This window comes from Zea mays, chromosome 6 (assembly GCF_902167145.1).
Source record: "Zea mays cultivar B73 chromosome 6, Zm-B73-REFERENCE-NAM-5.0, whole genome shotgun sequence".
Classification (NCBI taxonomy): domain Eukaryota; kingdom Viridiplantae; phylum Streptophyta; class Magnoliopsida; order Poales; family Poaceae; genus Zea; species Zea mays.
The window spans coordinates 146,714,820-146,728,365 of record NC_050101.1 but is presented as its reverse complement, the minus strand read 5'-3'; positions in this window follow the sequence as shown (position 1 = coordinate 146,728,365).

Below are 13,546 nucleotides of genomic sequence, written 5' to 3'. Positions count from 1 at the left end.
ATGAAAAATTTTGTGAAGAGTTTAGCAAAGTAATGACGAACAGGTTTGAGATGTCTATGATGGGCGAGCTTAAATACTTCCTGGGATTTCAAGTCAAACAGTTCAAGGAAGGTACTTTTCTATGCCAAACCAAATATACACAAGATATGCTCAAGAAGTTTGGCATGGAAAAGGCAAAACACGCCAAGACTCCAATGTCATCAAATGGACATCTCGACCTTGTTGGGGACTCGTTCTCAAATGCTATGAATTAAGAACAAGGCAACATAAAATGTTAAATGTTAATGCCCTTCGTCCGCTGAAGCATTATTTCCTTAAGGATTTAATGAACTTCGGACGAAGGTTAAAGACGGTACAATTACGAAGGTTGAATCTTCGTAATTGAACTCTCAGAGATTGTATAAAATAATTCGAGATATGAAGCATTAACGACAAGTAAATTATAAATAAACAACATCATTCTCATATTATACAAACTTGATGTATTCAAATGTTAGATACATTTATACCTCTGCCTTGGCAAAGAATAATTTTCGAGTGATGCGATTGCAATTGCAAGAATGCGTGAACAGTAAAGGAATACTGTTCACTATTTATAGGCACAGGACACAACCTGTGAGGAATTACAATCATGCCCCTCATAAAAGTTTACAACATTGATTCAGACCTTTATGGACTAAAAGGTCATTCTATCTTTAAGTCGGTTCGTCCCTTCACCTTCGGATATGTTGTATTATCAAAGCTTCATGAATGATACCTTCGGCGTCACGTACGGGCAGCTTCAGCCGAAGCTGTCTCTTTCTGCAGGACCTTCGGCGACGAAGCATGGTCCCAACAGTAGCCCCTTCGCGGTGCTAGATCGTTTTTCGTAACGAGCTTGATCCGTGAAAAAAGTCTCTTAGGCTTCAGGAAGCCGAAGGTCCGAAAAACACCTTCCCTGAGCTCGTTGTCGAGAAACGATAGCGGTCCCACCCTGCAGGGTTACTATTTGGTCTCTGCGGTCCACCGCGCAGTGGGTGTGAGCAGCTGTTTGCCTGGTGTAAAAATCCTGACGATTCACCTTCTTACTTGCAGTACTATATAAACAGACGAGTAGGTATGAAGTTACCACAACATTCATTGCTATTGCACTGTTTTGCTGCCAAAATTTTTAACCATAGCCGAAGCTTGACTCTCGCAATCAGACGAAGCTCCGGTTTAAAGCCTACTTCGTCAGAAGAAAAAGCTTCGGAAGAAAAAGTTTTTTAGTTCCCAAGAAATTCAGAATTAAATGGCCAGAGTGCGCTCTACCGCTAGAGTTGAGCGTGAGGGAGGCGAAGCCGAAGGAGCGGAGACTGTTCCTATCTCCGAAGCGATGCAACGATCCGGACTGGTGACCTCGGAAGGAATCCGCACTGCCGAGACAGAGCAGACTGTTGCCGATACAGAACAAGTTGCTGCCGAAGCGGAAGAAGGAGATATTGAGGAAGCTGATTCCGATGATGATTACCATATTGCCGTACCAAGCAAGCCCAACCATTTGGACTTCGGAAAGTCGACTGTCTCCAAGGCTGATTTCTCCAAAATGGTGAAGTCGGGCTATTTCAGTGAGAATGAGAAGAAGCTGCTTCGCTTCGGGGGGAAGAAACTACCCCGAAGCCAGAAAAGGATGAAATAGTTATTTTCAAGAGCTTTCTAAAAGCTGGGTTGAGATTCCCCTTAAATAGGATGATCTCTGATGTGCTGCAAAGATTTGGTATCTATTTTCACCAACTAACTCCCAACGCGATTGTTAGGCTCAGCGTCTATATCTGGGCTCTCCGAAGCCAGGCGGTGGAGCCGTTTGCCGACAGCTTCTGTCGAGTTCATGAGCTGCATTACCAAACTAAGGCCAGAAAAGATGGATTGCATGAAAATTTTGGTTGCTATAATTTTGCTTATCGGAAAACCACGAAGTTTCCCGTGATCAGCTACCGAAGCAAATGGCCGGCAGGCTGGAAATCAGAATGGTTTTATGTCAAAGTTGACGAAGACAAAGAGAAGCTGGTTCAGAGCCCTCTTGAACTAATCTTCGGAGAAACAATACCCCGATGCAAAATGGCAGTAGAAGGTCCAACTTGGGCTGCACTGGGCGAATTCAAAATTATTGCAGAACATATTGGCACTAGAGATTTAGTGCAGGAATTCCTGGCCTTCAGAGTTTTTCCAACTATGAAAGAGTGGACAATGCCGAAGCTTAAAGGGGAAAAGAAAGAGGGGGAACTCGTCCGACTGCCCTACTATTATAAGTTCAAGAAATATTTTAAAGTACCCTGCCAAGAATGGCTTGATACAATTGAAATAATGAGTAATGAAATTCTTGGGAATTACTCTAAAAAAGAGGACCAACTGATGACAGCGGCCTTCGGCACTCGGCCGAAACGAAGGCTGAACAGGGTGCTTGATGCCATAGGATTTGAATATGTTGACTACGGCCGACTGGGCGGAGATGCTGGAGGCCCGAAGCGAAAAAGGATTGCCAGCGCTACTAACGAAGAAGTCGTCAAGGTAGCCAAAAAGAAAAAGAAAGATTCTGAAAATCTTAGCGTTGAAGAGTTAAATCCTGAGCCGAAGGTGGCCGCTACAAGAAAGAGAAAAAGTGCATCCCCAGAGCCGGAAACGGTCCGAGAAGAAGATACTCCTGCTTCTCCTTCTGCTGTTGAAGTAGAAGAGATTATGAAGGTAATGACTGAACCCTTGCCTATCAGGCTAAGTCCGCTGGCACTGGAACTGACGAAGTTTTTTCAGAGGGACAAGGCAGCTTCGGCAGCAAAAAGTCCTGTGAAGCCGAAAAAACGGAGAATTATTCAAGTGACAGATGTGATCCATCAGACACCGCCACCGGCGACGGTGTCAAAAATTGTCTTTGCCGAGACTGCCGAAGCCGAAGGCGCCGCAGCCGAAGCTACCGGGGCCGAAGCCGGGACCACCGAAGAGTCGAACCTGGAAACCACACTTGAGGTTATTGACAATATACTCCTGAAAATGGCTGAAGAAGAAACTACTGCAGCTGCGGTGAGCACGACAACTGAAAAGGGGAAAGAGCAAATTGATGAAATTTCGGAAGAAGAAGATTTTAACTTTCAAGATCTACTTGGACAAGAGTTAACAGACACTGAGAAAGAGGAGTTGAAAAAAATATGCCATATCTTGTGGATATAAATCAGGGGCTATGCTATTTGGTGGGGTGAACGAAGGGAAACTAAGATGCCTTCGGAACCGTACCGAGGCCAAAATTGTTAGAACCCTCTCCAAAAGCATTGGCTTGCCGAAGCTGGAAACTGACTTGTGCCGTTATCAACGACACCACATCGCCGGAAGCTTGCTTTATGCTAACTTCAAGGTAACGAATATTTTTGTTATTTTATTACTATTGTTACTATCTTTTAGGTCGCGTTCTAACGAAGATCGTTTCGACAGAGCATATTATTAAGCAAGGTTCTAAAAATGCAATAAGATCTGGAAGAAGAGAAAAACAAAGCCGTCATTCAAGATTTGGCTGAAAAAGTTGAAAATCACGAAGCCAATCTGAAAAAGAAAGACTTCATAATCCAAGACCTTGAAATCATGGTCAAAGAGCACGAAGGTGCATTAGAAAAGAAGGATTTTGTTATTCAGACCATGGAGGGCTCTTTGGCTGAAGTCCAAACTGAGAATGACAAATTAAAGAATGAATTGCTCCGACAATCAGAAAAATTCGAGCAAGAAAAGAAATATCTTGAAGCAAGCCTGAAAACTGAAGTGGATAAATACTCAAATTTGCAGAAATCCTTTAAAGAACTTCAGGAGAAATGCTTAAGCTTCAGCAGCCGATGTGTGCAGCGGCTGAAGGACGTGTTTCACTCTGTCGGAGCTAGCTCTTCGAAATTTACACCTTCAGCTGAAAGTCTGCCAAGAACATTAGAATATATTGAAGGCGAAGTTGATGCCCTTGACGAAGTTATTGGTGGGCATGCCGACTTCTGCGCCCTGGTAGCTTCTCGGGGCACAACTACTGCTTTTTTGAAGGCTGGCTGCACGCATGGAAACATTGTGAACAGACCAAACTTCGGCTTGTCAGCTTCAGATTTGATAGATATCCCAAGCTTAGCCAGAAGCATCGGAAATAGATTCATGACCCAGATCTGGGTAAGTGGCGGGCGGAAAATGGCAGGCGACGAAGCTCGAAGCCATCTTAAGCCGGTAAGAAACTTATGTTTGTTACTTTTACCTTCTCCTTTGAAATTTGTACCTTTCTTACTCTGCTGTTTGGTATATATAGGATGACGAAGCTGAAGATTGACAATGCTGATGTTTAGCAAAACTGAAAACGAAGCCTTAGCTGAAGCTTAAAGTTGCTTATAATGTGCTTTCCTGCAAAAATTCTTGGAGAAACTCTTGTAATATAGATATGGAACAACTCATGTAAATTTGTACATACCTTGTAATATATCCTGTCTCCCTTATCCATATTCAGTCTGCTTTGCTGTGGACGAAACTTCTCTTTTGAGCCGAAGGCGAAAAACACCTTCCCTTCTTTTCGTACACACCGAAGCATAATTTTTTTTTCTTCGAATCTTTTCCTTATTTTCTGAAGCACCTGTCTTCTTTGTGTAGCATGATGATGATTCTATATATGTCTAAATGGATGTTTATGAATGCAAATGACATGATGACATGTAATGTGCAAATGAATATTAGGACACATGTTCAAAAACCATAAGCACGACCCTTCATCCCCTCAAGAATGATACAAATCTTTTTGTCGTTTACTTTTCGGCTTCACCGTTTACTTTTCGGTGTATCAGCGTTGACTTTTCGCTGTAAGCCTCCCTTAGGAGCTTCTTCGCCTTTTACTTTCGGCGGAATCAGCGTTTATTTTTCGCTGTAAGTCTCCCTTAGGAGCTTCTTCGCCTTTTACTTTCGGCGGAATCAGCGTTTATTTTTCGTTGTAAGCTCTGCATTCCCTTAGGAACGACTTTTGAGCTTCTCCCTGTTTTCTTTTCTTTTTCCTTTGCACTCGAAGGTGCGTTTTCAGCTTTTACATTTACATTTTTGGGGGATATCGCTCTTATAGAATTGAAATAAGAAAAAGAAAAATTACATGTTGTGGCCCCATTAAAAACCTTTCTCCCCCTTTGGAAAGGAAAAGGGTGCCACAAAAAAGAATATAAAAAATTACATCGAACTAAACATAATATCGCCGAAGCTCATCCGCATTCCATGATCTAGGAATGTCATTGCCGTCCATATCCTTCAATCTGTAAGAACCGGGTCTTGACGAAGATACTACCAAAAAGGGGCCCTCCCACTTCAGCTGTAATTTGCCTACTGTTTCAGGGTTAGCTACTCTTCGAAGTACCAAGTGTCCTGGTTCAATGTTCTTCAGCTTGACCTTTCTATCACGCCATTTTATTGTTTCAGCTTGATATTTATTGATGTTTTCCACAGCTTGAAGTCTGATCCCTTCAATAGCATCTTTTTCTACAGAGCAATCAGCTTCGTTTTTGCCCTCTGCCGAAGCTACTGTCCTTATTGATCCTGTTTTGGCCTCTTCTGGGGTTATTGCTTCGTCACCAAACAATAGTTTAAAGGGTGTAAAGCCTGTTGATCTTGACATGGTTGTGTTATGACTCCACACCACTTTGATTAACTCATCTGGCCACTTTCCCCTGGGCTGATTGAAGATTGACTTCATTATTCCTGTCATTATGATCCCATTGGCTCTTTCGACAAGTCCATTTGACTCTGGGTGTCAGACTGATGCAAAATGGATCTTCGTGCCAATTTGATTACAAAATTCTCTGAAGGCTTCAGAATCAAACTGTGTCCCATTATCCACAGTGATAGCCTTCGGCACTCCGAAGCGACAAACAATGTTTTGCCAGAAAAACTTTTGAATAGTAAATGAAGTTATTGTGGCTAAGGGATTCGCCTCAATCCATTTGGAAAAATATTCCACTGCCACCACCACATATCTTAAGTTCCCCTGTGCTGGTGGTAATGGACCTAGCAAATCCAGACCCCACCTTTGCAACGACCAAGTGGGTTGTATTAATTGAGTTAAAGACGAAGGTTGTTTTTGATCTCTTGCACATTTCTGACAACCTTCGCACTTTTGAACTAAATCCGCTGCATCCGAAGCTGCCTTTGGCCAATAAAACCCTTGGCGAAAAACTTTCCCAAGCAAGGGCCTAGATCCAATGTGAGATCCACACAGACCTGCATGTATGTCCTTCATTAATTCTATACCTTCGGATCTGGATAAGCACTTGAGCAATGGGGAACAGACCCCGCGCTTGTATAACTCCCCTTCTATTATGACATATGGTCGAGCTCTTGCTTCTATTCTCCTGTTATAAGCTTCGTCGTCTGAAAGAAAATTACCCTGAAGGAAAGAGATGATCTCAGTTCTCCAATCTTCACTATAAACAGGGGATATGTTAAGGATTGCTCTTTCAAGAAGCTCGACCGAAGGTGCTTTTATTGTTTCAAAAAATACTTCTGAAGGTATAGGCAGCCCCTGGGCTGCTGACTTAGCCAATAGATCAGCGTATTCATTTTCTCCACAGGAATATTTTTGACAGAGAAACCTTCGAAGGAAGCCTCAATCCTTCGGACTGTATCTAGATACTTTTCAAGCTTCGGGTCTCTTGCTTTGTAACTTTTGTCAATATGACCAGAAATAACTTGAGAATCAGTTTTAAGAATGGCCCTTCTGATTCCCATTGCCTTTAATTTCCGAAGACCCAAAAGCAGAGCTTCATACTCGGCGATGTTATTTGTGCAACTAAAATCAAGTCTTGCCGCATAACAAGTTTTAACATTGGAAGGTGAAACCAACACAGCAGCCGCTCCCGCTCCGAAGGTTCCCCAAGACCCATCGCAAAACACTGTCCATGCTTCAGCGCCTTTATTTGTTTCTTCCTCCTGAGCCCCTGGCGTCCAGTCAGCAATGAAGTCTGCTAACGCCTGGGACTGAATCGAAGATCTATGAACATAATCAATACAAAATTCATTGAGCTCTGCAGCCCATTTTCCAATCCTTCCAGTAGCTTCTCGGTTCCTCATAATATCCTTCAGAGGTTGTGAAGAAGAAACAATTATGTTGTAAGCTTGAAAATAGTGCCGAAGCTTCCTGGAGGCCATCAAGACAGCATACAGTACCTTCTCCAACTCTGTATAATTTTTCTTTGATAAACTAAGAACCTCGGATACAAAATATATTGGGGCCTGCCTCTTAACTTGGCCTTCAAGCTTCTCCTGAACAAGTGCTGCACTTACCGCTGAGTGCGAAGCTGCCACATATAATAACAAAGGAGCCCCTGGCGTAGGTGGAGTTAATGTTGTTAGATCTATCAAATACTGCTTCAGCTCTTCGAAGGCCTTCTGCTGGATTGGTCCCCATTGAAAGACTTCGACTGTCTTCAGCACTTCAAAGAATGGTAAGTTTCTCTCTGCTGATCTAGATATGAATCTGTTGAGAGACGCCAGCCTTCCTATCAATCTTTGAGCCCCCTTTTTTGTACTTGGTGGTTCCATTCGAAGTATTGCTTCGATTTTGCTTGGATTAGCCTCGATTCCCTTTGTTGAGACTAGGCAACCGAGAAATTTCCCCTTCTTTACTCCGAAGACACATTTTTCTGGATTCAATTTTAGACCAGCCTGTCTAAAATTAGCGAAGGTCTCCTGCAAATCAGCAATGTGGTTATCTTGCTTCGTGCTTTTTACAATGATATCATCAACATAAGTTAGCACATTCCTTCCTATCTGAGAGTGAAGGACCTTCGCTGTCATTCTGCTGAAACTTCCTCCAGCATTTTTAAGCCCCTCAGGCATTCGAAGGTAGCAATATGTCCCACTAGGGGTTATGAAGCTGGTTTTTGGTTCATCTTCCTTCTTCATCCATATTTGATGATAGCCTGAATAGCAATCCAGCAAACTCATAAGCTCTCATGAAGCTGCTGCATCAACTAAGGAATCTATCCTTGGCAATGGAAACTCGTCCTTCGGACAGGCTTTATTGAGGTCAGTAAAATCGATACACATTCTCCATTTACCATTGGCCTTCTTCACCATAACAGTGTTAGCCAACCATTCTGGGTATTTTACCTCTCTAATAACTCTGGCACTGAGGAGTCTTTTTACTTCATTCCGAGCACCTTCGGCCTTGTCTTCAGACATTTTCCGAAGCCTCTGCTTTATGGGCCTGAAGGATGGATCAACATTGAGCGAATGCTCAATAACATCCCTGTTAACTCCACAAAGATCATTAGCTGACCAAGCAAAAACATCTTTATTGTTGAACAGAAACCTTATCAAGGTTTTCTCCTGCTCTTCGGACAATTGAGATCCCAATAGCACCTTCTGCTCTGCTATATCCTCACATAGGAGCATGGGTTTCGGCTGGTCAGCCGAAGCAGCTTTTTCCCTTCTGAACTTGTATTGCTCACAAGCTTCAGTTCCATCTATATTATGGATTGCTTTTGAGTCTGTCCAATTTCCTTCGGCCCTTCTGGCAGCTTCTTGACTTCCATGAATAGCAATGGGCCCTTGGTCCGAAGGTATCTTCATGCAAAGATAAGCTGGATGCAGAATTGCTTCGAAGGCATTAAGAGTACCACGACCAATGATTGCATTGTAAGGGTACTCCATGTCAACGATATCAACATAACTTGTTCAGTCCTTGTGTTGTTGATGAATCCGAAGGCCACTGACATTGAGATTTTGCCGAGTGCTACAATCTGCCTTCCTCCGAAGCCGCAGAGGGGATGTGTGGCATCAAGAATTTTATCTTCGGGCTCTTGCATCTGTCTGAAGGCCTTAGCAAATATGATATCAGCTGCACTGCCTGTATCAACCAAAACATTGTGGACCAGAAATCCTTTGATAACACAAGAGATAACCATAGCATCATTGTGTGGGTAATCCTTGAGTTGAAGGTCCTCTTGGGAGAAGGTAATAGGAATGTGAGACCATCTTGACTTGATGAAGGGTCCTTGCACCTCGACATGCTGTACCCTTCTCTGTGCTTCCTTCTTCTGCTTCTTGTTGGCTGGTTCTGAACATGAACCGCCTGTTATCGGGAGTACCAGCTTCGGAACCGAAGCAGCTCCAGCTTGAATATTGAACGAAGCCATCAGCTCAGAAAAGTGGAAGTGAGTTCACCGGAGGTGGGCGCCAATGTTGGGGACTCGTTCTCAAATGCTATGAATTAAGAACAAGGCAACATAAAATGTTAAATGTTAATGCCCTTCGTCCGCTGAAGCATTATTTCCTTAAGGATTTAATGAACTTCGGATGAAGGTTAAAGACGGTACAATTACGAAGGTTGAATCTTCGTAATTGAACTCTCAGAGATTGTATAAAATAATTCGAGATATGAAGCATTAACGACAAGTAAATTATAAATAAACAACATCATTCTCATATTATACAAACTTGATGTATTCAAATGTTAGATACATTTATACCTCTGCCTTGGCAAAGAATAATTTCCGAGTGATGCGATTGCAATTGCAAGAATGCGTGAACAGTAAAGGAATACTGTTCACTATTTATAGGCACAGGACAGAGCCTGTGAGGAATTACAATCATGCCCCTCATAAAAGTTTACAACATTGATTCAGACCTTTATGGACTAAAAGGTCATTCTATCTTTAAGTCGGTTCGTCCCTTCACCTTCGGATATGTTGTATTATCAAAGCTTCATGAATGATACCTTCGGCGTCACGTACGGGCAGCTTCAGCCGAAGCTGTCTCTTTCTGCAGGACCTTCGGCGACGAAGCATGGTCCCAACAGACCTAAATGAGGAAGGTAAACCTGTAGATCAAAAATTATATAGATCAATGATAGGATCACTGCTTTACTTATGTGCATCTAGACCTGATATAATGTTGAGTGTTTGCATGTGTGCACGTTTTCAAGCAAATCCTAAAGATTGTCATCTTGTAGCAGTTAAGAGAATTCTAAGATACTTAGTTCACACCCAAAACCTAGGATTATGGTATCCCAAAGGCTCCCTTTTCGATTTACTTGGCTATTCTGATTCAGATTATGCCGGTTGCAAAGTAGATCGAAAAAGCACTACTGGGACTTGCCAATTCCTTGGGCGATCCTTAGTATCATGGAGTTCTAAGAAACAAAATTGTGTTGCACTTTCCACTGCAGAAGCTGAGTACATAGCAGCTGGGGCATGTTGTGCACAGTTGTTATGGTGAAGCAAACCCTAGATTTTGGTTGTGAGTTTAACAAAATTCCACTTTTGTGTGACAATGAGAGTGCCATAAAACTTGCAAACAACCCTGTGCAACACTCTAGAACTAAACATATTGACATCAGACACCATTTCTTGAGAGACCACGAAGCCAAAGGAGATATCGAATTGTTTCATGTGAGCACCGAAAATCAACTAGCCGATATCTTCACAAAACCCCTCGATGAGACTAGGTTTTGCTTTCTTAGGAGTGAATTAAATATCTTGGATTCTCGTAACTTAACTTGAAAACGGTCACAAAAATTGTTTGATTCACTATTTTTGATTGATAGTTTTAAAGCTATGTGATGATCTTTCAAAAACTTGGTGAAAATGTTAAAATTCGAATGAATTTTAGTGCTAAGTTTTTTTTTTGGCTCAACTGGCTTGACCAGCTGAACTTTCTAGTTCAGCTGGAGGAGGCCAGCTGAACTTCGGAGCTGAACTTCAGCTCAGCTGTTTTTAACCATTTTTTACCAGGACCATCCTGGTTATAACCGGTTGAACCGGCATAGTGGACCGGTTGAACCGGTATCTGACCGGTCTGTCCGCGCAGGCCTGTCCGCGCAGGTCTGTCAGCTGCATCCTTTTTTAGTCATGGAGCATCTTTTTCTTTATTGACCGGTCGCTTCCATCTCTGCTGGCGGCCTGGCGTGCAAATTTTTTTAATCCGGTCGCATCCTGCAGGGCGCGCAACATTTTTTTTCTTTTTCTTATTGACCGGTCACTTCCTCTGCTGGGCACGCATATTTTTTTTTGCTTGCTGCCGCTCAGCAGCGTCAGTGCGCGCCACTTTTTTTATTTGTTCTGTCCGGTCGCTTCTCCACAGCCTTGTCAGCGCGCCAGAATTTTTTATTTGGGGGCTGTCCGGTCGCATCCTGCTGCGCGCACAGAATCTTTTTTTGTGGTGTCCGGTCAGCAGCTGCTGCGCATGCAGAAACTTTTCTCTCTGTCCGGTCACTTCTGCACAGCCCGTCTGGGCGCCATGCTGCAAATTTTTCTCTCCTCCTCACAGCCATGCAAGCGTGTCAGGGGCGCCAGCGATTTTTTTTCTGTCCTGTCGCTTCCGGTCAACAGCAGCTGCGCGCACAGTTTTTTTTAGTCACAGCCACACTCTACTGCCGTGTGCGCAGCCTTTTGTTCTTGTGACCGGTCGCTGTGTCACCCGCGCAGCAAGGAAAATATTTTTTTGTCACTTCCGTGCAGAAGTGTGAGGGATACAGGGCGCGCAAAACTTTTCTTTTGCGCAGTTCTTTTTTTTCTTTTGCCGTCCGGTCTCATCTGCGCAGACACTTGGTTTTTTTTGCGCATGGAATCTCTGCAGTACACTTTTTCAGAATCCTGCGTCAGAAATTTGAATTTTTGGCGTCTTCCCTCTGCTGTTTCTGGCTCTCTGACCACACTGGTCAGAACCAGTTGAACTGGCCCATGGGGGCGGTTGAACCGGTCCTGAGGACCAGCTCAACTGCCTATATATATTTGACACTCCCCTTCTCTTCTCCCACTTCATTCACTCTCGCCTTAGTCGCTTCACAACCTTTAGAGCCTCTCTTTCACACACCTCAACCGGTTCACAGTTTCACCACCTTTTCAATCATGGTGCATCGTCGCAACCCTTCTGTGATTGAGTTTAGCAGCGACTCGGACGAGATTCAGGAGGAATCTCCCGTCCCCTCTCCTCCGCCTCGTCGCTCCCTCTCTAAGAGAGGACGTGGCTCTGGTCGGATGGATGGTGAGGGCTCTTCCATGCCCTCGCAGCCGACTCGCGGGAGACGCCAAAAGGTTGGCGCCTCTCGTCCTCGTCGTAGCACGTCTTCCTCTGGGTATGCTCCCTGCCAGGAGGAGGATGGGGCTTTCGACGACTTCGTCGACCTTCCGGCGCCTGATGCTCTCTACGTCACCGGACTGCACATGCATCCGGCGAACGTCAGCCGCGGTCCGCATGAACCTTCCGTCGACTTCACTCTGAAGGGAATAGACACCCTTCAGCGCCTGAGGTTCACCAACCCTACTCTCACTCCTCGTCATCCTGGTGTCCAGGACCCTCGGTTCTAGAATCTTTTCCAGGCTGACTTCTACAATTTTGTCATTCTTTCCAAGAAACACCCAGTCGTCAGACATAGGTTTATTGACTGGGAGGGTTGTGAGAATATGGGAGATGCTGACATGACGTTAGCTCTCGAAAACTTAGAGAGAAAGGGGTTACGAAACATTATGACCATGGAATACCCCTGGAACGACGAGGTGGTAGCTCAATTCTATGCCACCCTCTGGATAAAGAAAGTAGATGAGGAAGCCGATGGGTATGATTACCCAGTCATGTATTTCTTCATCCAGGGTAACTGGCACAAAGTCAGTTATCGTCGTTTTGCCCATATTCTGGGCTTCTCTGATGCAGATATTCAGGGCAGCAACATGCGAGTGCATGACATTCGGCTGCCCATGCGGGAAGAGACGAAATTCATTCATGTCTCTACTGAGCGGGAGTTCTGGACAACCGCTAACATGCATAGGTACTACATGTACCTTAATTCTTTGTCCCGGATGACCGTTCTCCCGAAGGGCGGAAATCAAATGAACGTCCTTGGGGAGAGTCGCGTCTTCCTCCTCCTCCTTGCTCCAAATAGTCTCGCCCGCATCAATGTGTTTGACATGATCTGGGAAGAGATCGTCCGTGCTTCCTGGTCTCCTCTCAGAGGGTGTCTTCATGCACCCTTTATCATGAAGATGATCGAAGTGGTCACCCAGACCCACTTCGAAAAACCCGTCAAACACTCCCGCTACGTACCCTACTGGGTTGATTCTTCCAACCCAGCTGCTCGTACGAAGCGGGCTCCCTCACGGTCTGGAGGCCCTGCCTCCTCCACTGAGCCACCTTCCCAGCCTCCCCATCATCCATCTTCCTCTCACCCCGCTGCTGCCTCGCATCCATCTCCTGGCCGCGGATCTCCCATGCCACGTGCTCGTGGTCGTGGTCAAGGTCGTGGCCGCGGGATGGGTGCTCGCTTGGTCCATGGGTTTGCGGCATTTTTCTCCATGTGCCGCAACATTTCTGCTGATGTCCATGAGGTGGCACGGCGTCAGCGGGAGACTGACGACAATCTTCGTCGTCAAGCTTCCTCCATGGGCATGCCTTTTGTCCCTCGTTCACTTGATGTGCCTCTCCATCCTCCTCCCCCGGAGATCAATGAGTGGCACCAGCAGGCTTACGGGGTGCCTTTTATGTCTGCAGACGATGACGAAGAAGAAGCCTATGTTGATGATCGCGAGGAGTTTGCCCCGCCTCCCTACCA